This window comes from Protopterus annectens, chromosome 2.part1 (assembly GCF_019279795.1).
Source record: "Protopterus annectens isolate FY-2018-M chromosome 2.part1, PAN1.0, whole genome shotgun sequence".
NCBI classification, from domain to species: Eukaryota; Metazoa; Chordata; order Ceratodontiformes; family Protopteridae; genus Protopterus; species Protopterus annectens.
In genome coordinates, this window is record NC_056729.1 from 1421085610 (window position 1) to 1421113259 (window position 27650).

The window sequence follows — 27650 nt, forward strand, 5'->3', positions numbered from 1 at the left end:
AAAATATGAGTAAAAACAACCTAGGGAATACCCCTTCCCAGAAAGAAAGAAAGTCATAAATTTGGTGATCTCAAATTGTTGAGGAATAGTAAGTCAGTCTTATATGAATCCCAAGCTCTCAAACTGTGTGGTATCAAGCAGAATGTTCCTGAGTACAGTGGAAACAAATGAGGAAAGTTATCTGGATTGAGTCCAGCTTACAGTGAGACACAAAGGTAATTACCATTGTCCATATGGTCGCTGAACAAATGTTGCCAATGGATAATCCTCAGCTAAAGGCTGTAGAAGTAGAAATTGTTCTGGTTGAAGGTGCTTTTGGTTTATCTGGTAAGCATATATTCTTCTTACTATATACAAAGGAAATACAATCTGAGAGCCATCTGGATAAGGTTACTTTGGAAACTGCCTTTCCCAACTTTGGTTTGAAAAAGGAAATAAACAATTGATCATCCTTTCTTTTGCCCATTGAATATAGAATCTGAGCTGTCTGTAATCATCTATGTGTAGCAAGTATTCTCCTTTGTTCGAGTACCTTGGAAAGAAGACAAGATAGGTTCATAGGTGTTTACTAGGCTAACAGTCACAAGGGCCTTTTTAAGCCTAGTCATGCATCCCAAATCTCTTGACAAGTTTGGATACCCTTGATAGGTGTAAGCAGAGGTTTGGGAGATGAACCATTTACAGAAAATGTATTGATTGTTTGAAATTGAACCTATGAACCACCACAGGAGGTGGACCATTAACAGAGAAGCTGTTTACAGAGGTAGAAGTAACCCTGTCTGGGAAAGATGAGTGAACCTTCATAGCTGGTGGTAGTATGGATGTAGAAGCTGGGTTAGTGACAACTGCACAAGTGTCTATGGGGAACACATCAAATAGTGCATGTAATTCTATATTTACAAGCTGTACTGCTTCTCACATACCTTAACCTCTTGGTGATTGTTTTCTTAGTACAGCCACATCCTGCAGCAGAAGGCAGGCGCAACCCCCAACCTGCTTTAGGCTCACTCCACTCCTCTACCTTACCCTCATTCCCACTCACCCACCCTCACTTTACTTAGATTTATACCTTTAGTAGCTCCACCCCTTCTGATTAGCAACCAGTGAAAATCCACACAATAATTCCATACCACTCCCCTACTCCACCACACCTTCTCCTCAACATACCAGATTCTCCCACTATCTAAAAGCCTTACATTAACTTTACCCACTCCAGCTACCTTTATATTTAAAACTTTCACAACATGTATAAAAAGTTTCAGAATTTTATTCTATCAACCGCCATCATTACTGCTGTCTTTACACTCTACCAAGTGACTTTCCCCAATGCCTGTATGCTCACACTACCCATAACATCCACTACCCAAAGTACTCCATTATTAACTAACGTACATAGCTTTTCTGACATCTCACCCTCCCTATTTATATGCAACTCCACTCATCTAACTAAAAATCACACTCCCACCCAAACTCTACCAAACTTAAGTTAGCTCATCACTCTCTGCTACAATCTCCTTTCAAAACCCAAACAACTCATACAGTAATTCACCTACTTTTAGAATATCAAAATGCAGTGGCATACATCCAAACCCAGGTCTCAACAACAAAATTCCCTCCAAACAATCAGTCACAAACCAAGACCTACACATAATAACGATATGTGCATGTAGTATCTTCATCAAAATTAGTGAATTCTAAGCCTGGCTATCTCATTATTCCACAGACATCATAGCAGTAACCGAAACTTGGCTGAAACCCCACATATCAGATAATGAATTTCTCCCACCAGGATACATCATGCTTCGCAATGATAAACTCCATAAAAAGGCAGAGGCACAGCACTAATGCATTGTGACATTTTACAATTACATCCTTTCAAAAACCAGTTCCGTCTTTCAACAACTTAAAACTACTAATAACATGCTTTCACATAAATAGAAATAAGAAAATATGTCATTGTACTCTGCATTCCCCCTGTACACAATATACCAATTCTAGAAGACTTTCTATATTGGGTAAACCATAACATCTCCTATGAAATTATCATTCTCGTTGACAGTAACATAAATTGGCAGAGCTTAATCTCAGTCTCAACCCTACTTAATCTTGGAACCTTGCAAAACCCACCTTCTTCACCAGATAATGACCCACAACAAATTGCCCAAATGTTTAACTTGCACTTTATCAATACCATTCAAAACCTACTCAGAAACTCCTCTCCAACAACTAATCCCAAGTACAATACCTCCCAGACCCCTATAAACTTCACTCAAGAAAACATCAGCTCTTCTTCCTGTAACCCACTAGAAAGATCTAACAGTATTCATTCTACTCCATTATTTTCTATACAGCCAGTGCAAACCTCCCTAGTACTTAAACTCCTGAAAAACTGAGACTCTGCTCCCTCTCTGCAGATGATCTGCCACCTGAATTTCTACAACTTGGAGCTACTGCAATTGCATATCCTGTTAGTATACTTATAAACTGCTCCATCACAGAGTTGTATGTCCCCCAACTATGGAAAAAATCCATTATCACCCCACTACACAAAAGTGGCAACACCTTTGATATCTCTAACTACCAACCTATTTCTATTCTCTCTCCATTATCTAAAAATTTTGAGAAATGTATACATGCCCAATTTTTAAAGTATCTCTTAAACCACAACCTACATGCTGACACCCAACATGGATTACACCCGGCACACAGCACCACTACAGCCCTGCTATCATTTACAGATACTGTCTTTAAAGCCCTGGATGCAGGCCTTTTTACCTCTGTGATCCTACTAGATTTATTCAAAATTATGCAAAATTATTTATGCAAAAACTAGAAACTATAGGCTTCTACCCAAATACATTAGCACGATTTTCTAGCTACCTACAAAGAAGGAAACAATCTGTCAAATGGCAAAATAAACATTCAGACCACCTTGAAAACAATACAGGAGTTCCCCAAGGTTCAATTTTAGGACCACTTCTCTTTAATATATTCATAAAAGATCTTTATAAGCATCCCAACAAAGTACCCTTGTCCAGTATGCCGATAACTCCACCATAATCTCCACCTCCAGCAATTTATCCGACCTACAAATGATTACACAAACCACCTTTACATCCATAGAAGCATGCCCAACTATTGCCCAATTATTATGGAACCCCAACAAATCTCAGCTCCTGTTATTTACATCAAAAGCCCCATGTTCTGACTTCAAAATTTGTTCACAAAACAACACAATAATTGAACAAGTCAAAACAGCAAAACTACCAATTGATGACAAATTCACCTTTGAACACCATATTTTGAATACAATAAAAAAACACTTTAAACTGGGTAAACTCTACTGTCACAAACTTTACTTAGACAAACCTATCAAAATAAAACTTGCCAACACTCTGCTTACTCCTTACCTCCTTTATGGAAGTCCCATTTTCACCAACCTCCCTCCATCACTGAGTAATAAACTGCAATCTTGCTACTACAAAATAGCAAAGTTTGCCTCCGGAATTATTAGCTGATCACATCATTGTCAAGCCATCATCTGAATTAAACTGGTTTGAATTCCCTCACTACTTACACTACACACAACTTACTCTTGCCCATAAACTCATTTACAAACCTAATAACTGCTCAGCACTCTGTCCTCTCCTACAAACTTATATCCCAACCTGTAATCTACAGTCCACAAACAAGCAGCTTTTAAGTATTTCTAAACCCAACAAGACAGACGGTCAGAGCCAATATTCCTACAGGATCACTAAGCTCTGGAACAATCAACCTGCCTTCATCACTCAACTAGACTCCATGAAAATCTTCAAAGCTACACTAAAATCCGACTACCTTAACAGTCGTATCTGTACCTGTTTAAACAATCCAAAACCACCATAATTTACGTAAATCCACTATCCAAAACTCCATCACTACTTCCATTCTGTTTCAAGTGCAAGCTAATAACATATATCTCCACTCTATACTGCTATTTCTATCACTATACTTCTAAGCGTATACATTTTTAGCCTACACAGCATGACAGTCTCAACAGCCACAGACTATTTGGCTTTGTGTCAATACAGATGCTTAGTGTCTAACTCTGCCTCTCATTTTCTACCTCTTTGTAACCAAATGTGAACCAGACTGACAATCCTGACATTATATTTGATTGTACACCATATATTTTTGCCTTTGTAGAATTAATCATTATCAATCTGCTAGGCATTAATTTTGTCATTCTTTTTAGTTTAACTTCTTTTTATACACAAATTGTCTCTGTATTTAAAATTTATATGTAGAGCTTTTTTTTTTATTTTTTGTACTTGTATATGGGGATTTTCCCCCCAGGCCTCCACTGAAAATGGGTCTCTGACTCAGTGGACTTTCCCGGTCAGTAAGTAAATAAATAAATAAACAGTGGATGCATCAGTTTAGTAATGGTATATATGTTTCTAATTGCACTTGGATTTGCATGTGTGAAGGGATGGTTGAGCATAACATCTCTGTATATCTGTTCTCCAAATACAGCAGGGCTGCATTTGTGACAACCTGTGCCACAAGGTATGTATGTGCTCATATGGTAGTCACATAAGTGGCCTGTACCAATCTGTGTGTCAGACTTTCGGGGTGAGGGGGGTGGCATATATTTCAGAACTGCCACAGGTATGTTATATTTATGCCTTTATAGGGTCCAGTAGGGGAGAGTCCAGTATAACAGGTCAGCACAAGCTATGGGTCAGCAGGTCACTCATGGCTGATGGTAATTGCACTGTGTAAATGGCATTCTCAGATGCCACAGTGGCATTGTCATCAGCATTAACACTGGAGGGCATGCAAACATTCCTGGCATATAAGGTGATGGCAGAGGGATAGGATGGACTTTTGGCATTACCTGCTCATGTGAGCCAAATCCAGGGCTACATAAGAATGTAGCATCCACCATCATTGCCACAACACCAGATCATTCCCTGACCTGAGTAACACACTTGTCATCAATCAGCTGACATGCAGGTCAGTGATCCAGTCACAGATAACTGCTACTCACACCATAGCAAACGTGGTTAGTATGCCGCATAATCTGCATGAGGATAAGCAATGAGAAGGACTGCAGGATTATCTGCACTGCATGCAGAGTGACACAGCATATAGGGAAATAGAACAAACATACTTGCTGATGGCAGCAGTTGCCTAAAAGGGTATTCACTGGTGCATTCTTGAGGATACTGACAAAAGTCCATCATGGCCAATAATGATCCACATGTAGGGTGGATGGTCACAGGCCATGTTTACAGAGATGGCATACACCATTCTGAAGACTGTATCATTATCACCCCTGGCCAAGGCAGCCTCCACACTCAGGTGTGGCCAACATCATAGCTATGGCTGTACAGCAGATATGCCCCAACAGGGTAGCTGTGCTGATTTCAGCAGTTCCACATTGCCCATCCCCCATTTGCCTACTGAGTGCTGTGAAGCACATAGCTATGGCAATCCTCAGGCTCATGGATGTCACCCATCAATTGACTCTTCACATGGGGTTCCCATACACACTTCTGAAATATTACACCATCTCTTGTGCAGAATCCATCCAGCCCTGATGCTGCTGTGTCACATGGTATTCTTGGCCAACTTTCATGATATGGAAACTGCCCTGACTGTGAACCTCTGACCCTCCATCTGCTACTCACCTGTGTGGCTACCATTCCATCTCTCTTGACCCTTACACCTATGGTAGTGTTGTTGAAATCTGCCACTGGGTTCCCACCCCCCACCTATCCAAATCACAATGACTGTGCCCTGCCCACCTCCTGTGGCCTGTGTGGGGAAGATAGTATCTGAAGCACAGCAAGGCAAATCAAAGTACTGTAACACATAGGCTGAGTATGTTACTGTATGCATTACTTCTATTCTGTGTTGTCCTTATTATGACCCATAGGTGTTGACTGAACACCACCTCTTTCACAGTGTCAGAACAGATTATGTCTGCCTCTACCTTGAATGAGATACACTGCAGCTGTTTTCTCCAACAGTTCTGCACCCAGTTCCTCCTCTGCTGCTGCAATACGTCTGTCAGGCAGTAAATGACTGTAAGTCTCAGACAAATACTGCTGTGTGCCACCAGATGTATCCAAGCAGTGAATGTGTATTAAATGTGCTCAGACTCTTAAAGGTGATGTTCTGTATCTGCAAATGCATGGCAGTGTATGCCATATGGTTTCACTAAGGCAAATTATACCCTCCTAGGCGAAGGTATAAATGTATTCCAAGCCCCACCCCAAGCTGGAAGTGGTAACTACGCAGAAGTTACACTAAAGCCCTGTACAATCACTTGCATAAGTGTATAAACTTGGCTGTACCAGAAAGAATCAAAGCTACAGCCCCAGATAAAAACAAGCTGCCATTGTGGACATCCAGAATTAACAAACTTTACAATAAATGCAAAAAGCTGCTGTCCAAGAAAACAAAGGCAAAGCCACAACAATGGAAATGCACCCTCCTCAGCCTCAATAGGCAAATAAGACAACTTGTCAAATTCTCTAAGGGCTCCTTTGAGAGAAACCTAGCAAGTACAGCCAAGGATAACCATATGGACTTTTACAACTATGTCCTAGCTTAAAAGGTAGGACCCAAGCATGTGCAGAACTAGTGAGCAACAGTATCACACACTCTGACCCCACAGAGATAGCAAACCTGCTAGCAGATAGGCTTGGCGAACAGTTCACTCCCTTACCCCCTCCTAACTTATAACAAGCTTTCCCCCAAACTCACCCCCACCCTACATTTCTGAAGAGTATGTCCTCAAAGCCTTGTCCAAGGCAAAAACAACAGTCAGAATGGAACCAGACAACATCCCAGGCTGTCTTCTAGACAGGCTAACACATGAACTAGCAACACAATTAAGTACCCTTTTCAATCATAGCCTAACCACAGACTTTGTTTCTGTGGAATGGAGAACAGCAACAGTTATTTTTCTCCACCAAGGTGGCCTAGCAACAGACCCAGGAATTACAGACCCATAAGTCTGACCAGCCTCACCTGTAAGGCCATAGAACATATCGTTATGGACCTCATTAATAAAGACACAGACGACCTCCAAACCCTGAATCCTACCCAATTCATTTTTGTCAGGGGCAGATCCTGCCTGTTAAATCTTGTGGACTTCTTTGAAACTGTGACCAGGGCCATTGATGAGGGCAAATCTATGCACATAGCATACCTCAACATAGCAAAATCTTTTGACACAATCCCGCATTCAGGTATTACCGATAAACTTAGCAAACCGAATGTAAACCCCTTTGTTGCAAGATGGGTTGCCAACTGGCTTACAAACTCGACGCACACTATCAAAGTGGGTGACTCCACATCAACCAGCAGACCTGTTACCAGGGAGTGCCACAGGGGTCAGTGGGGGGTCAGTGCTGGGCACCATACTGTTTGGTATATACTTCTCAGAAGATCAGGTTAAAATTAAGGGGTTGTGGCTGACCAAGTTTGTAGGTGACTACAAACTAAGTGCAATCAATGAATCCTCAAATGATGTCAGTATACTCCAGGAGGGTCTCATGCAGACCAACGACTGGTGTATTAGTCATGGTCTCAAACTGAATGCAAAGAAATGCATCATCATTCCCTTCAGCACAAACAATGTCCCTTCATACTATCAAACCAACAATACCTTAAGTACCCACAAAGTAGTAAGGGCCCTGGAATCACAAGTAGACTGCAACCTTAACTTCTTCATATGTCTACTGCAGTAAGGAAGACTTTCTACATAGCACACTTGATTAGTAAAGGTATCACCTCGAGAACAAAACAGGTTATAACCCCCATTATACTCAGAACTAATCCAGCCCATAATTGAGTATAACACCCTGTTTGGCATGTACTATACAAAGTACCTGCAGCAACTGGAGAGACCTCAAAGGTTTCTAACAAAGAAGATCAAAAGGCTCCACCATGTGCCTTACACAGACTGACTAAAGTCCCTGTCACAATATGCCATGTCTTATAGACTTCTTAGAGAAGACTTATACCTGGCCTATAGAGCAATCCAAGACCCAAACCTAATGAACTTGCTGCATATCAGTAAATCAAACGGCACTAGCGCTACCCATTCCAGGGACCTAAATATGGGCTACAGCTTAAATAGGACATGTTAGAGGGACAGATTTATCTCCCAGTGACTGACACTTCTTTGGAACAGTCTACCAGTTCATGTGAAACAGAGCACCTCTATGACACTGTTCAAGAGAAACCTGGACAATTGGCTGGGACACCATAAATTCTTACTGGTGATAGTGCCCACAACCCTCCTGGACATGGGCAGTCATCACTAAATGCAATCTAGGGTATTGAATAGCATTTTCATGGTATTACATTGGGATGAAACGACTAGGCTTAAAATGACCCCCGGGTCGATAGCCTAGTAATCTCCTATGATCCTATGATGATCCTATGATCTTCTAGGGGATTCAGATGACGTCACAATCCACAGTTCAAGGCATATACTACATCATACCTTCAAAACACAACAGTGGACATATTTATGAGTGGTCTGCTACCTACAAAAATCGAAGCAGTATATCCTGGCCTTAAAACTGGTGGTACTGCCCCTGTAAATAGCTCTGTGTTTAAGGATTTCTCAAAAGCAAATCTTCTCCAGTTACTTGATGACTTAAATAAATTCTGCTCTAATCTCCTCTGAAGGATCATATAGCTAAAACTGTTACCTATGCCTCTGACTTCTACTTCCACTTAAATATTTGCATTGCTAAGGCTGTCCCTATCTGCAAAAAACAAAATCAGAAGTTTAGAACCAAACTGCTGTGGTGGAATACCCATGTAAATAAATTATATAACAAGAAAAATAAACTGTGTTATGTGTATAAGAGGTCTTACTCTATCTACCTTAAGAGCACACTTAATCAAACTAGCAAATAGCTTAAAAGAACCATTATGTGGCTCAGGGCTGAGTATGAACTTAAAATAGCTGCTAAAACCAAAAAATAACTGCAAACCTTTCTTTAACTATGTCAGGAAGTTAAGAACTAACACCCAACAGTGTTCAGAGACAGTTCATAATAGTGCTACACTCAACAACACAAAGGAAATATCCAATATCCTAGCTAACAAATTTTGTGCAAAGTTTACTTTTCCCACAGTTATAGCTATCCCACAGGTTACACAATCCCCGCCAACCACTTTAACTACTATGAAACAAGTTCTCTCAATGCTTTCACATCATACCTGGTTGCCTGATTACAGTGCCAAATATGGCTTTTCTGAATTCCCACTTTAACTCTTTACTCTAACCTTTCCACTGGTTACATTCCTGAAGCATGGAAAACAGATGTAATGCCATTAGACAAGGGTGGCCCGATCATGGACCCTTGTAACTATAGACCTATTAGTCTCTCTCACCTCATATGTAAAGCTATAAAGTACATTATCTCAGACTTCATTAATCTGGATATTGAAAACAGCACAGCAATAGTGTAGTGGGCAGAGCATTTGCCTAATGAGCAGGCATTTCCGGTTCGAGTCCCAATGTAGGACAGTCTATTTTTAGGGTTGGGAAGGTAGCCTAATGGTTAAGGTGTTTGCCTTGCAAACACAAGGTGCAGGGTTTGAGTCTCACAAGGGATAATTGGCTAGGCTTAATACGGCTCGCAAGGGCAGTTAGCTTAGTACTAATCTATGAATCTATGAATCTCTCGATCATGGACACTCATCAACTTGGCTTTATCAAAGGAAGGTCCTGCCTATTTAAACTCATTCATTTCTTTGAAAAAAAAAACAGAAGCAGTGGATAGTGGTTATGCAGTACATACAGCATATCTAGATCTGCCCAAGGCCTTTTATACAATTCCCCATACAAGCATTATTGATAGACTTGTAAATTTGAATATAAGTCCTTATATTGTGGGATGGATAGCTAAATGGTTGTCTGAGAGAACCCATTTAGTTACAGTAGCAGGTGCCAGTTATGAAAGCAAACAGTTACCAGTGGTGTAACCACAGGGCTCAGTTTTGGGTATTCTCCAATATTTCTGATATTTCTCAGACCTTCAGACCAGCACAAACACACTGTACCATGGGCACATTTAATGGTAGGAGCATACCACCTGATAGCAGATGGAATGCCTTATAGTTCACATAATGGATGTCATGTAAAGCAGGTGGAGCCTTATTTAGTTATTTATTTTTGAATTTCCGAGTGGAGTGGTACAGGTCCCTTTTCAGACTCTGCCTAGGCCAAGAGGCACATTACAATATAAAGGCACAATACAACACATTTACATACATCAAATAAAGTAGTTAAGATGTTGCACATGTGCTAGAATTACCAAGTACAATTCAATAACAGTGAAGCTGACAATACAAATCCACTGTGCAGTCTGTATGGACTTAACATATAAGGACGATACTACGAACTGTATGGAAATTGCCTTGGTGGCAATGTGCTGCAACTGATGGCCCCGAGGACCTCAAGGAAATGGACTACATTGTAGAATGTACATATAGTGTTATTTCTCTCCTCTGCTGTCTGTGAAAACCATATATGCTCATCCATATTCTGCAGCATTACATCAAAGAACTGGTGCAGGATTGGTGAGGCTGATGCCTGCTAAACTTGTAAAGTATCCCCTATCAGATGCTGAAAGGTCCCCATATCAAGGTTTTTTTTTAATGTTACATAAACCTTTCTCCAGTGGGATGTGCAGTCCATGTATCCCCCTTGATTCCATGTGTGGGAAGCACATGTTTACTAACTCGCATATGGTGTCTCTGTCCACATTGCAAAAGTCAACAATGTCTTGGTCATGAATGGGATGGTATGTCAGATACTGGCAGAACTGTATGTGATATAGAGGGTAACATCATGTAACACCATAGGCACTGGCAATAAAAGCAACCACTAACACATGCTGCTCAGCTAATGTTGTTGCTGCTTATCCTAGCATCATACCATGAGTGAAGCTCCTGTACACCAGAAAATCCTTGCTTTCAGAAAACATGCACTCTTCTGCCCTTCACTCTAAATGCATATATCTTTGATTCACTCTGCCATGCCTGATTGTGTTATTTGTATATGCAATGATCTTCATTAGCATACTGGCACACATTTGCAAGCCTTTATACATTCATTTGCATGCCATGCGTACTGTGTTATTTGTCCAGTAGAGCAGTTATGCTAATTGTGACTATGAATCACCTACTCAAGCCTCATTACTGTTCATTGAGCTGTTTTATTTAATCATTTTATTTATTTGTTTATTTATTTAATCGCTTTTAATTTAATTCTGTTTCTTTATTTCTCTTTCGACTTTTATATATTCTATAATGTTTTCTTCTAATAATGCCCCATAATCATACATTAAACGTCTATTGTATTTCTTTTTAATTTTTCCATTTTTGTCTCTCTTTACTTCCACAAAGACCTTCTTATTCTTATCTTGAAACTTTGCCCACCAATGTGTCCATGGACCATTAAAGGTCTCACTGACTCATGCTTCCCCATGAAAAAAAAATTTCTCCCTTTTTAAGAACTCACCTCTACTTAACTCTGTAAATCTGTTAATACCCTCCCCTTTCTGAAAACAACTCTTCATTTTCACTCACCAAGGCCCACAAAGAAACATGATTTGTAAAAGATGACCGATTCTTCCTCTTATATCTCTTTCATCTCTTTTAATAGAAATAATCAACGTCTGACTGCAGACTTCTTCTTATGTATGAAAAAAACTCCTTCCTTCCCTGTATTTAATTTCCCATATCTCATCAACTCTCTAGACTTTTATATCTTGAGTTATATTTCCTTTATTCTTCCTTACATTACAGTTGAAGCATCACACAACGTCTATACTCATATTTACCATGACATATTTATTCAAGTCTTTGAATAACTTTATCCCCCCCACTGTAGTATATGTACATACTGTCCATATGCTTCATTTTCAGTCTCACATTGAAAATTAGCATTATCCCCGACACCCAGATGATGCATAAATCAACTTTCACATCTTCAGTTTTACTAGTATAGCAATTCAGGAACAAGTACCTTGTCCAGAATGCCAATCTTTTTTTCCCTTTCATCTAAGAATCTAAAATCTAAAAGACATATTATATCAACCGCTTTTTCTACCACTGATTTGTCATTATTCTCTTTATGTCACTTTCCTTGCTGTTCACATTTACTGCCACAATGTTAAGATTAACCTTTCCCCATTTTTGTATCCTTACTTAAATGAGTTTTTAATGTTCTCTTTCTGTACTCTACTTTATAACCTATAGACTTTTTTTTTCCTCTTTAGATCATGTTCCCAAACCCCTGCTTTCCACACCATCAGATTTCAAAACCTTAAATATATTTTGAGTTCTTATTATAACATTTTGATCTGCATTTTTCACCATACCACAAGCAGGTACCTACTCAGCATCATTTTCTTTTTGCCTAATCTCTCTGTGTCCTGTAATACTTTTCTACATAATACACTTTTTTGTTACTTGCATTATCAACATCACTTTCACTGCCTGCTTCATGATTTTCCCTCCTCCCCAAACAACTTCACTCTAATTTGTATTCTCATTGGTATCCTACAATAATGAACAGTCATGTCTCTCTTTCCCACAATTCTCCAAGTCAATGTACAGCTTTTTACTGAGATCCCATATTCCCCACACTGTACACTTCACCTTTTGCTACATTCTTATAGCAATGCTAAATTTATTTATTTACTTACTTATTTATTGCATTTGTTAACCAGGAAAGTCCACTGGGCCTAGAAGAGCCCATTTTCAGTGGAGGCCCAGGAGAAAACTTCCTCATTAATTGCATACAAAAGTAAAAGATAATAAAATACATAGGCCAGTGTTGAACTGTACTAAATATTTCAGTAGTTAGACACAAAATGGTCACTAAATACAGTTCAATTAAGTTTTGAACAGTAATAACATTTCAGTAGATACATTAGATGATCACCAAATACATGCAAATGCTCACTAAATACATGCAAGAGTGAAAATTGTTGAATACATAGAATGAAGTATTTAGAGCAGGACTTACACATGTAAAGAAATAATTGCACAAACAGTAATAATGTCTTGCAGTCAAATAATATTATGGAAGTAATGAAGCTGTGTATTATGACAGCGGTCAGGTTTTGAGATTGTCAGTAGGAGAGCAGATGCATATCCGATGTGAAGACAGATAAAGTTTAAGGGATTTGGAGTTGGGCGGGTTGCCTAATGGTTAAGGTGTTTGTCTTACAAACACCAGGTGCAGGGTCTGAGTCTCACAAGGGATAATTGGCTAGGCTTAAAATGGCTCGCAAAGGCAGTTAGCCTAGTATGAACCTAAGGGGTTAGAGATGACCCTGAGTGAAGGAGGAAGACTATTCCATAGCTTGGAGACAGTAAAAGAATACAGCATTTGTCCAGCTGCTAGCATATGTTTGCCAGTGTTTAGAAGCATTTTGTTTTCTGATCTAAGGTGACGATTGGGGTGGTACATAGTCAGGATATGGGAGAGGGATGGGCAGGCTGCTGGGTAGTAGGTATGTTTGTGGACAGTAGCTAGTTGTAAGTATGACAGTTGATGGGGGAATTCAAGACATTTTAGCTGATGTAGAGCAGAGCAATGGCGGGTAGAGAATTGAGCATTTGAAGCAAATTTGGCAACTTTGTTGTAGCATGAGTCGACTTTAGTTTTCATAGAGGAATGAATACTGGTGAGGGTGGGGGTGCCATATAATAGAGTTGGAAGCAGAAATATTCTGTAATACTATTAAAATATGCTTTTGGTTGATCACAGTACTTCACGTTTCCCCTTTTTTCATTTGCTGGAATAATTCTTGACAAATACCAACCTTTATTACTTATCACATGTACTAAAACTCACACCTTCCCCATGCTCCATTCCCTACTTTGTGGTCATCCAGCTCACACATCTTTCTACATTGTTCTGTAGAAAAGAAATAACTAATATAGCTTATGCTCATTTATATCACCAGTTCTAAACTGAACTATCGCATTTTATTTTTGACTGTATATTCAGGTTCTGAAACAAATTCTCATTCCAAGGGCCACAAAAACATTTTTATTACATTCATTCACAAACTTTTAAGCCACAGAAAAAGTCTCAAACATTACTTCACAAAATGTTCCCAAGTTTGAAAAAATACTGACATTTTAAAAACAAATTTCCATATATTATTAGTCCACTTTATTAATGACTCAGTCTCACTTTTAATTCTTACTATGGTATCTCTGTCATAAGTATGCCCTTTTCAGCACCTCCACTTCTGTCGCACTTACTGCATCAGATGTCTGTAGGTTATCCCTTGCCACTTAACAAAGGGACTTAGAAACATCAACGGTATTATCAACAAACTTTTGCAATCCAATAGAAACCACAAATTCTGCTTCTCTTTTTTGAGACCATGACTTCAAAGTCATCTACTCCACTGACCAGACACATTTCAGCCTTTCCTGTGCTGCCTCAATCTACAAAAAATACCCTCAGGTATGGAATACTCAGGAACCACACTTATGTCACCAATGAAGTCATTGCTTTCCACTGATGCTGACCACTTACACTGCATGCTTCTTTCCACAGCAACTTCCCATGACAATACTGCATCATCAACTTCATAGTTTCATAGTTTCATAGTATAGTACTAGGCTATCTGCCCTGGGGCATTTGTAAGCCTAGCCATAGTGATGTGGCTTTTGCCACCCCATGAAATGGTACAAAAATGTACAGAATAAATTTAGAATACTGTACCTCTGTCTAGTAGTGACACAATGAATGTCCCCTTATATAATAGAATTAGTTTACTGTGCCCCTGTCTAGCAGTGACACAGATGTGACCCCTGGGGTAAACTTACGATCTCCCATCCACTCATCAAGATTTCTCTTGAAGAGAGTCAGTGAGGGGCTCTGCCTAATACGAACTGGGATCTTGTTCCAAAGCATGGGAAGCCTCTGGGTTATGAATCTTTCCCTCCAGCAAGTCCTATTCATACTTGTGCCGAGGTTTAAGTCTTTAGCTCTCGTGGTCCTGATGGATTTGGATTTTTTGAGGTGGAGCATGTCCATCAGATCCTGATTGGACATGGCCTTGTACGTCAGGCAGAGATCACCTCTGAGCAGGCGGTATGCTACTGAATAGAGCTGAAGTTTCTTTAGTCTGGCAGAATAAGACATATGTTGGAGACCCTTGATCCTCTTGGTGAGGTACTTTTGTGGTCTCTCCAACTGTTGCAAATGCCGGGTGAGGTACATACCAAATGGGGCATTGTACTCAATCATGGGTCTGATGAGGGAGGAGTATAGGGGTACAATGACATCCTTGGATCTGGATCTGAATCCCTTCATGATGAGGTGTGCAAGGTAGAATGTTTTTCTAACCACTTTGGCAACGTGGGTGTCAAATGAGAGGTCGCTGTCGACTTGGGTCCCTAGGTCTCTGATTACTTTTTCCGTACTCAGTGGGTTGCTGTCTATGTGATCATTTGTGGGTACTTTGTTTTTCCCAAAGGGGATGACTATACATTTTTTGGCATTTAGTTTAAGGCCGTGACTCCAGCACCAGTTGTACGTTTCTGTGAGGCCTTTTTGTAGGATGTATGTGTCCGCTGGTGTATCGACTATGGCACCTAGTTTGCAGTCATCTGCGAACTTTGTCAGCCACAACCCTCCCATGTTTGCTTTAACATCTGAGAAATAAATGCCGAACAAGAGGGGTCCCAGGACAGATCCCTGTGGGACACCACTTGTGACTGGCTTTGAATCTGACATTGCTCCAGCGATTTTAACTTCATGGGTTCTGTCCTTTAGCCAGTTTGCAACCCATCTAGTGACATAAGGGTTTACATTTAAGCTGTTGAGCTTATCTATGATGCCTGAGTGGGGTATTGTGTCGAAGGCCTTAGCCAAGTCCAGGTAGGCTGTATGGACTGCTTTGCCCTCATCAATGGCTCTAGTGACTGTTTCGAAAAAGTCAACCAGGTTCAAAAGGCAGGATCTGCCCTTTACAAAGCCGAACAGGGTGGGGTCAAGTGTCTGTAGGTCCCCTATGTCTCTGTTTATGAGTTCCATAATGATTCTTTCCATAGCTTTGCAGACCAGGCTGGTTAAGCTTATGGGGCGGTAGTTCCCAGGGTCTGTAGAGGTACCCCCTTTGTGAAGTGGGACCACTGTTGCTGTATGCCAGTGTTCAGGTACATATCCTGTAGTAAGGCTAAGGTTAAATAGCATTTTTATGTGCGGGTTTAGCTCCTCTTGGAGTTCACGTAGCACGCAACCCCGGATACCGTCAGGTCCCACTGATGCTGTGTTTTTAGCTTTGTTTAGGGCGGTTCTCACTTGGACATCTGAGATAACAGGGAGATTACATTCAGCTGGGATAAGTATTTCTTCTTTTGGGGGTGAGGGAGGGGAGAAATTTGCACTGAACCTGTCAGCCAGAATGTTGGCAATATCTGTGGGTTCAGTGTATTTTTTTGTTGTTGTGAACTAACTCTGAGCATATCTGAGAGTTTCCGCCCAGGTTTCTAACATAGCTGAAGAAGGCTTTGTGGTTATCTTTAGTGTCCTTAGCGATTTTTCTCTCAAAGTTGGCCTTGGATGTTTTTATGAGAGAATGTAGTTTTCTGCTAATGTTGATCAGAGATGTCTTCCCTTTATGGGATTTTGCTCTGACGTGCAGTAGCTTCCTTCTTTTGTTATACAATTTGTTAATGGCTGAGGTCCACCAGACAGGACGCTTACCTTTGGTGGAGAGGGACTTGGATTTATTTGGGATTGCATGATCCATGCATTCTTGGAGATGTCCATAGAAAGCATTTGTGAAGGATTCGGCATTGTGGGATGTGGTATCCACTGGCTCAGTGGGCTTAAAGGATACCATCTCAGTCTTAAGAAGAGTGAAGTCTGCTTTTGAGAAGTTTTTCACTGTGGTCTTTTGTGCTGGGGGTGGAGGTGGGATATGTATATCCAGGGTGATTAGTTTGTGGTCAGATCTCACTAGTGAGGGGTATACCTCCGGTGTGGAGCATTTTGTCCCCATGTTTGTGATGATCAGGTCTAATACATTATCGCCCCTAGTGGGAGAGGTGACTAGTTGTTCCAGTGCATTTGAATTTATGAATTCCAGGAACCTTTGGGCTAGGGTATTAGGGCTAGAATAATGTACCCAATCTATGTTTGGGTAGTTGAAGTCTCCCAGTATGATGGTATTTTGTGATACATTCATATCCTCCAATGTCTTCAGGAAGGCTGAGTGGGGTTCCTGAGATTGAGAGGGTGGTCTGTAACATACTACCAGTTGTATAGCAGTTTTGCCTATGGTTAGTTGCACCTGTATGGTCTCTGATGCTTCATGTGTTGCTACTAACCTGGAGGTGTGGGTGTCCTTGATGAATATGGACACTCCCCCTCCCTTTGAGGTTCGGCCCAGGTTTTGGGGCCGAAAAGCATGATACGAGGTATAACCTGGTAGCACTGGGGTGCTCTCAGGAGCCTTGAACCAGGTTTCAGTTACTGCACAGACGTCGATGTTCTCCATACTGAGGAGTGCATCGAGTGCCTGCATCTTAAGATTTAGACTTCTGGCATTGAGCAGCATTACCCTTAGTTTTTTTTCCATTTTTGTTTTCTAAGGAGGTGAGTTTGTCTTTTGAGCCTTGCCTAAAAAAGGCACTATGGGGGAGGCAAGAGCCTTAGCCAATATCCGGAAGCCCAGTGGTGACAGGTGTAAGCCATCCCTTGCAAAGCAGCGTGGCTTGTCCAACATGTCATCCCAGGCAGACAGACATTGGATCCCCTTAGAATGACACCAGTACTTGAGCCAATTATTAAAGCTGATCATCTTGTCTCTGTATTGTGGCATCACTCTTGGTGAGGGCAAGATGCTGCTCAGGGTCAGGGTCATACCAGCCTGGGCTACATAATCCTCTATGTCTCTTTTCATGTAGTCCAGGGAGGTACGTCTCAGGTCATTCATGCCAGCATGGACAATGACGGAGTCATATTTGTACTTGCTTTGGAGTGACTTGAGTGCGTGTGTTATGTGGCGGATCCTAGCTCCCGATAGGCAGCTCACAGTCACCCTCTCCTTGTTCAGCCTGGTCAGCGGGACATCAGTGTGTCTGACTATAGAGTCACCTATTACTAGTGTATCAGGCATGGTGTTTGGCCTTAAGGGCTGTGATTGGTTGACACACTGATTTATTGAAGTATGTGTTGCATGTGTTTTGTTTTGAGGTGGTGGATTTTTGGATGTCTGCTTTGGGAGCCTCTGTTGTTTTGGTAAGTTTTTATTAGAGCCTCCGAGTATGTCTTTGTGTTTTTATGTGTTTGGTTTGCAGTTGTGGTAGGTCTATGTGGGACTGGGATTGTTGTGTGTGTGGTTACCATCTCCTCCTGTCTGGTCATGCCAGCCCTGAGTTGAGAGAGTTCAGCCTCCAGTTTGGCTATATAGTTGCATCTCTCACATGTATTTGAATTTGTTGGGAGGAGGAGAGGGTTGTCTGTGTACATGAGACAATTGTAGCATTGTCTCAAGATACCCAGATTGACCAGCTGAACTGGAGAGGACGCCAGTAATCTACCACTCGACATGCTAGAACAGTATAAGGGAGTGCTGTGCCTTTAAGTGAAGTGGATATTCACAGGGGTGGTAGGTAGATGTAGTGCTTTACTTAGTACAAGAGTGTTTACTTAGTAGAGAAGTATTGAGAACAAGTGCTAGGCTTATAATATAGTGAGTAGTCTGATTATACTAAGAGTAGAGCTTCCTTAAGGGAAAATTTGAAGAGCAGACTTGGTGGAGCCAGAAAAAAATGCCCAGAGGCGGATTTTAAACAGGGAACTACAAAAGAGCTAGAAATGGTCCAAAACAACTAATTACTACAGCTCTTGTGCTGAGGTCACTTCCTACAGGGACAGGTAGGCTGCTCAAGGCTCCCCACTCCCACTGGTGAGCAAAGAAACTTCCTTCTATCCAAGAAAGGTAATGGACAACACAGGAACTACACCACAGCCCAGAATACAGCAATGCCTGTAAACTGGTCTAAACTAGTCGAGGAGAGGCGGGAAAACAAGGATTTTTTTTTGTTTTTTTGATAGAAACACTCAGAAAATGCAGAAACAGTGATAAATCAGTTACACAGGCTAGCACACTTTAGTGGGCAGCCTCAACAGTTAAATTAAACAAACAAACAAACAAACTTTCGATCAAATTCGACTAAAAAGTAACTTTAAGTGCAGATTTTAAAATAATGCAGCAAACAGCTAAAAAACAGTTTAAGCTTGTTAAGGGTAAGCTACAGACGCTATTCCGAGTGAAAAAAAAGCAACGATACTTAAATCCAGAAAGTAGTTGCTTTTCTGAGTTCTCTGTAGCTAGGACCACTCTGCAGGACCACGAGGAGCTTGTCTGAGCAGTATAGCCAGAAAAAAACGCCCAGAGGTGGATTTTAAACAGGGAACTACAAAAGAGCTAGAAATGGTCCAAAACAACCAATTACTACAGCTCTTGTGCTGAGGTCACTTCCCACAGGGACAGGTAGGCTGCTCAAGGCTCCCCACTCCCACTGGTGAGCAAAGAAACTTCCTTCTATCCAAGTAAGGTAATGGACAACACAGGAACTACACCACAGCCTAGAATACAGCAATGCCTGTAAACTGGTCTAAACTAGTCGAGGAGAGGCGAGAAAACAAGGATTATTTTTTTGTTTTTTTGTTTTTTTGATAGAAACACACAGAAAATGCAGAAACAGTAATAAATCAGTTACACAGGCTAGCACACTTTAGTGGGCAGCCTCAACAGTTAAATTAAACAAACAAACAAACAAACTTTCAATCAAATTCGACTAAAAAGTAACTTGAAGTGCAGATTTTAAAATAATGCAGCAAACAGCTAAAAAACAGTTTAAGCTTGTTCAGGGTAAGCTACAGAAGCTATTCCAAGTGAAAAAAAAGCAAAAATACTTAAATCCAGAAAGTATTCACTTTTCTGAGTTCTCTGTAGCTAGGACCACTCTGTAGGACCACGAGGAGCTTGTCTGAGCAGTATAGCCAGAAAAAAACGCCCAGAGGCGGATTTTAAACAGGGAACTACAAAAGAGCTAGAAATGGTCCAAAACAACCAATTACTACAGCTCTTGTGCTGAGGTCACTTCCTACAGGGACAGGTAGGCTGCTCAAGGCTCCCCACTCCCACTGGTGAGCAAAGAAACTTCCTTCTATCCAAGTAAGGTAATGGACAACACAGGAACTACACCACAGCCCAGAATACAGCAATGCCTGTAAACTGGTCTAAACTAGTCGAGGAGAGGCGGGAAAACAAGGATTATTGTTTTGCTTTTTTGTTTTTTTTTGATAGAAACACTCAGAAAATGCAGAAACAGTGATAAATCAGTTACACAGGCTAGCACACTTTAGTGGGCAGCCTCAACAGTTAAATTAAACAAACAAACAAACTTTCGATCAAATTCGACTAAAAAGTAACTTTAAGTGCAGATTTTAAAATAATGCAACAAACAGCTAAAAAACAGTTTAAGCTTGTTCAGGGTAAGCTACAGAAGCTATTTCGAGTGAAAAAAAAGCAAAGATACTTAAATCCATAAAGTAGTCGCTTTTCTGAGTTCTCTGTAGCTAGGACCACTCTGCAGGACCACGAGGAGCTTGGCTTCTTTCTACCAGCAACTTCAGTAATGTGTGGTTATCCAAACCATCTTCATTTGTTAATTCAAATGCTTTGGTTCTCCACTACAGTACTAGAACATGAATTAGCTACAAAGCCAGTGCTGTGGCATAAAGGGATAAAGCCCTGACTCTGGCCAGGATACCTGAGTTTGATTGGTGGCCTGGTCATCTGAGACACTGAAGGGGAAGTATGCGTATATCCATCCTGGATGGTCAATCAATAAATGAGGCTGGGAATAAGCAGAGGGATAATGTCCTAAGGGATTTTGGAGATGACTGCAAACTAGGAGCCATAATAGAAACTCCTAACGATGTGGACATCCTACAAAAGGGCCTTACTGAGACAGATGCCTGGTGTCAAAGCCATGGCCTCAAGCTCAATGCCAAAAAGTGCATTGTCATCACTTCTGGTAAAAACCCTGTACCCATGAACTACCACATAGGTGGTAGTCTACTTAACACCAAAAGAGTGATGAGACCTTGGGACACAGGTGGACAGTAGTCTCTCCTTTGATAATCACATTGCCACAGTAGTCAGGAAATTCTTCTACGTGGCACACCTCATCACAAAAGTTTTCTCATCTAGGAAAAAGAGGTCATTGTTCCCCTCTACTCGTCACTCATTAGACCCATTACAGAGTACAACACCCCTTTTGGTATGTGCCTCACAGGACATCTACAACAACTAGAAAGGCCATAGAAATACCTCACAAAGAGGATTACTGGCCTCAAACAGATACTCTACGCAGACCGTCTCAAAAAACTCCAGCTTTACACCACAATAAACAGAACATGCTGGAGGGATAGATTCCTGTCCCAGAGACTTTCCATACTCTGATACAAACTGCCTATCTATATCAAACAAAAGCTCTTATTAGCACTCTTCAAGAAAAATCTTGATGATTGGATGGGAGATAGGAAATTCACCCTGAGGATCACTTCTGTGTCTCTGCTCGACAGGGGCACAGGAAAATAAATTTCTTGTGTGGCGAAAGCCAGGGTACCTTTTTGGCTAGGCTTATATAGGCTCTAGTGCCAATAGCCTAGTACCTACCTATGAAATCAGTGGGGTCATTAGCTGAGTCACAGCTGAAGTGGAGCAATATGCCAGTACATCCCCAATGTATATCCATTCCAGAACATTAATCGGTGCACCTGGGGAGAGGATTCTGGGTATACAGAAAACACTCTTCATCAGCAATATGATGCTGTACTAGGATACTCAATCTGTTCACTGGCCTTGGACATGGGTTGAAGCAAGTAAGGAGTGCCTGGTAGACCTGGGTGGTGAGAAAATCCTTGGTGGTAGCCAACAGTCAGCTGCAAAAGACAAAAAAAAAGGAATGAGCTACAACATACACAATGCTGCTTTCCACCATGTTTGCTGTTCTGTCAAAACCTATAGCAGACCTCTGGTGCTATAGCATCAGAAAGAGCAGGGGGATTTCCCTTAATCAGTATAAGACTATCTTGGGTCTCTCCTGAACATAGACCATAGGCTTAGCGGGACTGACCTGGTCCACAAAACATACCTATATACTTAAATAATTAAATAAATAAACTTTCATGAATGAATGAATGAATGAATGAATGATAGTCCTGCATCATGCCTATTGTATGTCCTTTCAGGGATAAGTATCCAGGCATCCATGAACAGGAACATAGAACTTATATTTGTGCAAAGAAATAAGGTTATGAGCTATTAGAGAGTTGCTTCATGTAGTACAGGGTTTGATTTCATCAGGCTATATTTGCCAACTGTGTTATTCAGAGGAAATTATTTAACCAGGCTATACTTTTGGGCTGAGTCTGAAAAAGGTCCATGTGGATCAATGCACTACTCCAGTTACAGAATACAACATAATAATTAGTACACATCTCTGATTCCCTAAGGATGAATGATGGCACTAGCTCTACATCTTGCCCCTTGTCTCTTTGAGGAAAGGATGGGCTGTAGGATTCACATCTCCCAGAGGAACAAATAGTTGAATGGACACAGCAGGAAGAGTCTTGATAGTGAGTTAGTTCCAGGTGAACCTGTGGGAAAAGAAAGCTCAGTGTGGTCACCTTGAGCCTGAAAATGAAGCCAGCAAAGTTATCAAATCACCACCTGGGTTCACTTCAGTCTGTAGTTTATCTGTGTTGTTTCCCCTGATGTTGCCCAGGTTAAGTATAGGAATTTAGCAAATGTCACCAGTTCTGATTTATCTCCATTACTCAACATGCTCCTTTGAGACTGCAGTAGGGATGATCTTGAATGGCTGACTACAGGCTAAAACTTCTCTGTAACCACTGCTATGGATAAACGTACTCCCTTACCCAAAGAAATTGAGTCATTCCTCGCAGTAATATATGCCTTACATAAAGGCAAGCAAAAAATGCAGTGCAGTGGTGGATTATACTAGGGGTGGTTAGGGGTGGTTGCATGGGGCCTACAGCTCCAGGAGGCACATTAGGCTGACAGACAAGCAAATTGTGGTAGCAAGGCACTTTTCATAAGTATTTAGTCCCATTCCTCTTTACCACAGTGATGCTTCCAACTAATTGTGAAGAATCCTTGGCAGAAAAAAATAAGACAGTTGAAATATTAACAGCATATAACATTCTGATACTGTATTTTGACTGCACAGTTCACTTAGATTATGTAACAATTCCTGAGCACTTTCATTTTGTTGAATGACACTTAGACAAAACTTTAGACAACAGAATAGGTAGCTACAAAGCATTAGCCTATATGCAACTGCAAAACAGATTAAGAAACAATGACCTTGGTTGTGTCAATAACTGGGAAAACCTAAACAAACTGCGGTTATATCTGGACAGAGTAAGTCCATTCCAGTTGTGCACAGCAGCTGTCTGCCCCTGATGCAGCAATTGTACCAAAATAGATGAGAGCTGGCTGATGACAGTGAATGAGTCACTTTTTTTAACTATTACAAATTACAAGTACAAGAAACAATTTTAAGACTGACTACTTGGCTATCCCACCTTTAAGGCTTGTAAGTAGTTTGATTATTCTTCAGGCAGCCAGGAGAAGTGTGCAATCACACTAGTTTGAAACTTAAGATTTAACTTGATGAAATCCTAGGAATGTAAGAATGCAGAGTGGTGGTTGAATTAACGGTCTGCACTTTTTAGTTCCTAAATTTCTAAAATTTCATCATAGTTTTTTACTTAAACAAAACTGTTTTACTAAACACATATTCAGGCTGCAGCATAAACAAATGTTACATCTATTCCCTTGTTTGCATTGTTCCTACTCTATATTATCACCATTAGCAAAAATAACTCAGCAATGTTGTTGGAACTTGCCTACTATAAAATATATGGGAATTGGGAACCAAGTGCCAAATCACTTGCTATAGCCCACAGCAAAGCAAAATTTCGGGTCAATCATTAGCACATAGCAGTCTGAAAATGGCAGTAGAAGGGGTTGAGACAGAAGGTGGACAGCAGATAATGAACAGAGTCTGAGCTAATTTGAGGAAGGCATATGGCCAGCCTGGGTCCAGAACTAAGTATATTATAAATACATTTACATTTACAGCAGATTAATTTGGCATCTGTTAGCAAAAGGGTATGCTTGCCTGAAATCAGATAAGGTGTACTCAGCAAAGTGGCTATAACTTGTTTGGTGAGGGTGATTTGTAGATGAAACTAAGTTATCATTTTGTCATTTGCTCAGTTTAAATCGTCTGCTTTTTCAGGACTAGTGCACCTTATCTATGTCTTTATTTGCAAGTCATTAACCAGGTTAGTCACACTGGGTCAATGGCCTCTTTTCAGGGGAGAGCTGAGGTAATATCTTACACTGACTAGGAAAAATTTGGCCAGGGCACCAAGGAATTTTCCGTACTCTTTTTTTTTTTTTTTTTTTTTTTTTTTAATAAGAGCCATGGGAGTTTTTGTATCCACATGAGCTGCCAACAACTCAGGTAGATGGGCCTCGGTTTAACATCTCATCCGAAGGACGGACTACTCAGGGGTGTAGCACCCCCCCATGTTGTGGGAAATAAGATGGGATACTTGGGCTACTGTGTGTTTGCATGAAATAAACTTTAAATATACTTTTGTATCCATGATTAATATTTATTTATTTAGTTTTACCACAATCAGATTTATTTATTTAGTTTTACCACAATCAGACATTTGAGGTGTACACAGTCAAAAGGGCAATAATTGTTGGGTACAGGGACTGTCTGTGGATGAGACTAACTAACCCTGCTGTCATGATCAGATTAAATAGTGATTAGTCTAATTTTGCAGCACTAGACTGCATTTGTGTAAAGCAAGTTGGAATACTTCACTTTACTATGGCCATTGATTTTCTTAGCACTTGGTCATTTGAGATGTACGCAGTCAAGTGGTCATAAATGATGGGTGGGGACATTGGTGGATTTTAATAATACCAATTTGAGCAGTCTTTTGTGGATGAAATGTTCTAAAATGGGTAAAACTTATTATTAGTTAGTAAATTTTATTTCTCTTCTTGCTGGAAAATGTTTAACAAGACCACTTAAATTTAAAACAAATACACACAAATTTTGCTTTATATTTATTAAACAATATATATAATTTATAATAACCAGGCAGGTAAGTATGCATTTAAAATTATCAGGAAGTTGAATTTAAAAGTACACGTATATTTACGCATGATCCAAAAACAAAAGTGGGAGGGGCATGGTTTAAAAGGGTCTATATTATATATTCGAAGTTTCAAAACTTTGAACCTCATATGTTCAACAACATATGAGCAAAGTTTGGAACATCGAAAATATAATAAAAAAATTTTTAAAAAAAACTTACCTCAATGCTCTGATCAGGGGGGCAAGCCCCCTGCACCCCCCACCCCCCACTACTTAAATATACCAACTACGAGATTGCACTTCAGTGCAGAAAAGGGAAATTCTCCCATTCTGCGCCGTACAGAGCTGCTGCTTTTCACCTTCAAACTTTTTAAAGTTTGATCATATGGTGTTGACTTTAAAAAGTTTGAGTAATTAATAGGGGCCCATTTAAAAGTATCCTAAGATGCAAGGTATGCTTAATCCACCATTTTAGGGTTTAATTCCTTATCTTCTTAACCTCTCAACTGAAGATCACCATGATTCAATACTATGTCCATTCACATTGCACTTGTTGCCACTTTAGGATTTAATTCAGTGGAAAGGTCTTCAGTATTATTCCTATGCAGATGAAACTGACATTTTCTTCTCCTTCCTACAGGAACATGTGAAATACTCAGATCTCATTGCATACTACTTGAAAGCCATTGTTTATACTGTTGATAACTGTCTTAAACTCAACCAACCCATCCAGAACTGTTGCCATGGTCTTTTCATACCTTACTTAGGTTCTTCACAGATCTTTCTCTAGTTCACTGTGTCTATAGGGACAATAGTTTGTGTTTAAGGTAAATAGTCTCACTGTGATCCACAATGACTGCTTAATACTTAAGGACCATTTATCAGTTTCTGTCAGGTCATTATTGCCATCATCTAAGGAATATCACCATACTTAAGCATGTGATTCTGTCAGAGAGCTTAGTGATGATTGTTCATGGCCTGGTTATCTATTTTCTGAATTACTATGATACCATTTATATGGGTCTCTCTAATACTATATTTGACAGGATGTATCAAGGGCAGGATTCAACAAACAGGCTTCTACATGAAGCTCCTAGGCATGTACACATAACTCCTATTGTTCATTCTCTGCACTGGCTTCCTGTCAGGCACAGAATAACTTATACAGCTCTTGAGGTGGCATTTAGAGCCTTATTTAATCAAGGTCCTGCCTTCTATCAGTAGTTTTGCTGCACTATTAGCCTTCATGTAGTCTTTGCATCATAATTTTTAGACTTGTGACAATTCTTAGAATTAGGCTTAAATCCTGTGGGCTGTGGTCCTTTTCTTATCAAGATGTGGGCTGTTGGCAGCTTCAGAAATGTACTTCTGAGACTAGTTTCAGGAGATGCATTAAGATGCACCTCTTCCACAAAGCTCACTGAAACCATTTTTTGATTACTGCTTAACTTGTATTTTGAGCACATTTTTTTGTGGCTTTTGTAGTTGATGTCTTTATACTTTTATTATTTTTATTATGATTCTACTGTGTTTTGTCTGGTTTGATTCCTGCTAATGTGCTAGACTTATGGACAGAGAAATAAAGTTGATTGGCAATGTATGGTTTCAATACAAAGGTATGTTGTTCAGAATACAGTCTGCATGGATTGTTAATTTAAAAAAGTAGTATGAACTTACTTCTGTTAACCAGGGCCTCTGATACTAGCATCTGCAAAGCTCATTTTTTGTAAGCTGTAATGGATGTCAGATACAAGAAAGGCATGAGGGAAGAAAATAATTCATCAGAAGGTCTGATTCCCTCCTCCAAAGAAAAAATGTTAAGGTGCTGATGCAAAGAGAAATTATATCTCATTGCAGATTTGATGAGAAAAGAATTAGGTTAGTGGTTGGCATAATGGTTAAGGTGCTTACCTCATACTCAAGAGTTATGGGGATTAATTCTCATTAAGGGGAAATCGGCTAGGCTTAAACTCCATTACGACAGATAGCCTAATACTTACCTAAGAATTCACTTAAGTAATGTAAAAAAAACTTGTAATGAGTAACTAGCTGCAAATGTGGTGATAATACTTTGCAATCCGATAGAAGATCAGTTAAATGTGATGTTGAAGTAAATGAGTGGTAAAATAAAGTGCCTGAATTGATTTGTTAGGATTTGGGGTATCTGGAGGTTGGCTTTTGCATTAACATTCAATGCAGTTATTGCAACAAATCTCAACTAAATAAGTCTGTATGAAACATACATTCTTTTTGTTTTGTTTTTTTTTGAGAACAGATTATGGACAGAAAGCACTTCAGATATATTCATATCTTATGATAATGACCAAGTAAATGACCACAGTGGGAATTACCACAACCTA

The 27650-nt window shown here is 40.2% G+C and overlaps 1 protein-coding gene across 1 annotated transcript in view; it reads right to left on the bottom strand.

The window, feature by feature from the left end:
• Positions 1 to 27650, bottom strand: part of CFAP99 (cilia and flagella associated protein 99) — a 1556346-nt gene that overhangs the window by 1041017 nt on the left and 487679 nt on the right. The gene's annotated exons all lie outside the window — the stretch shown is intronic.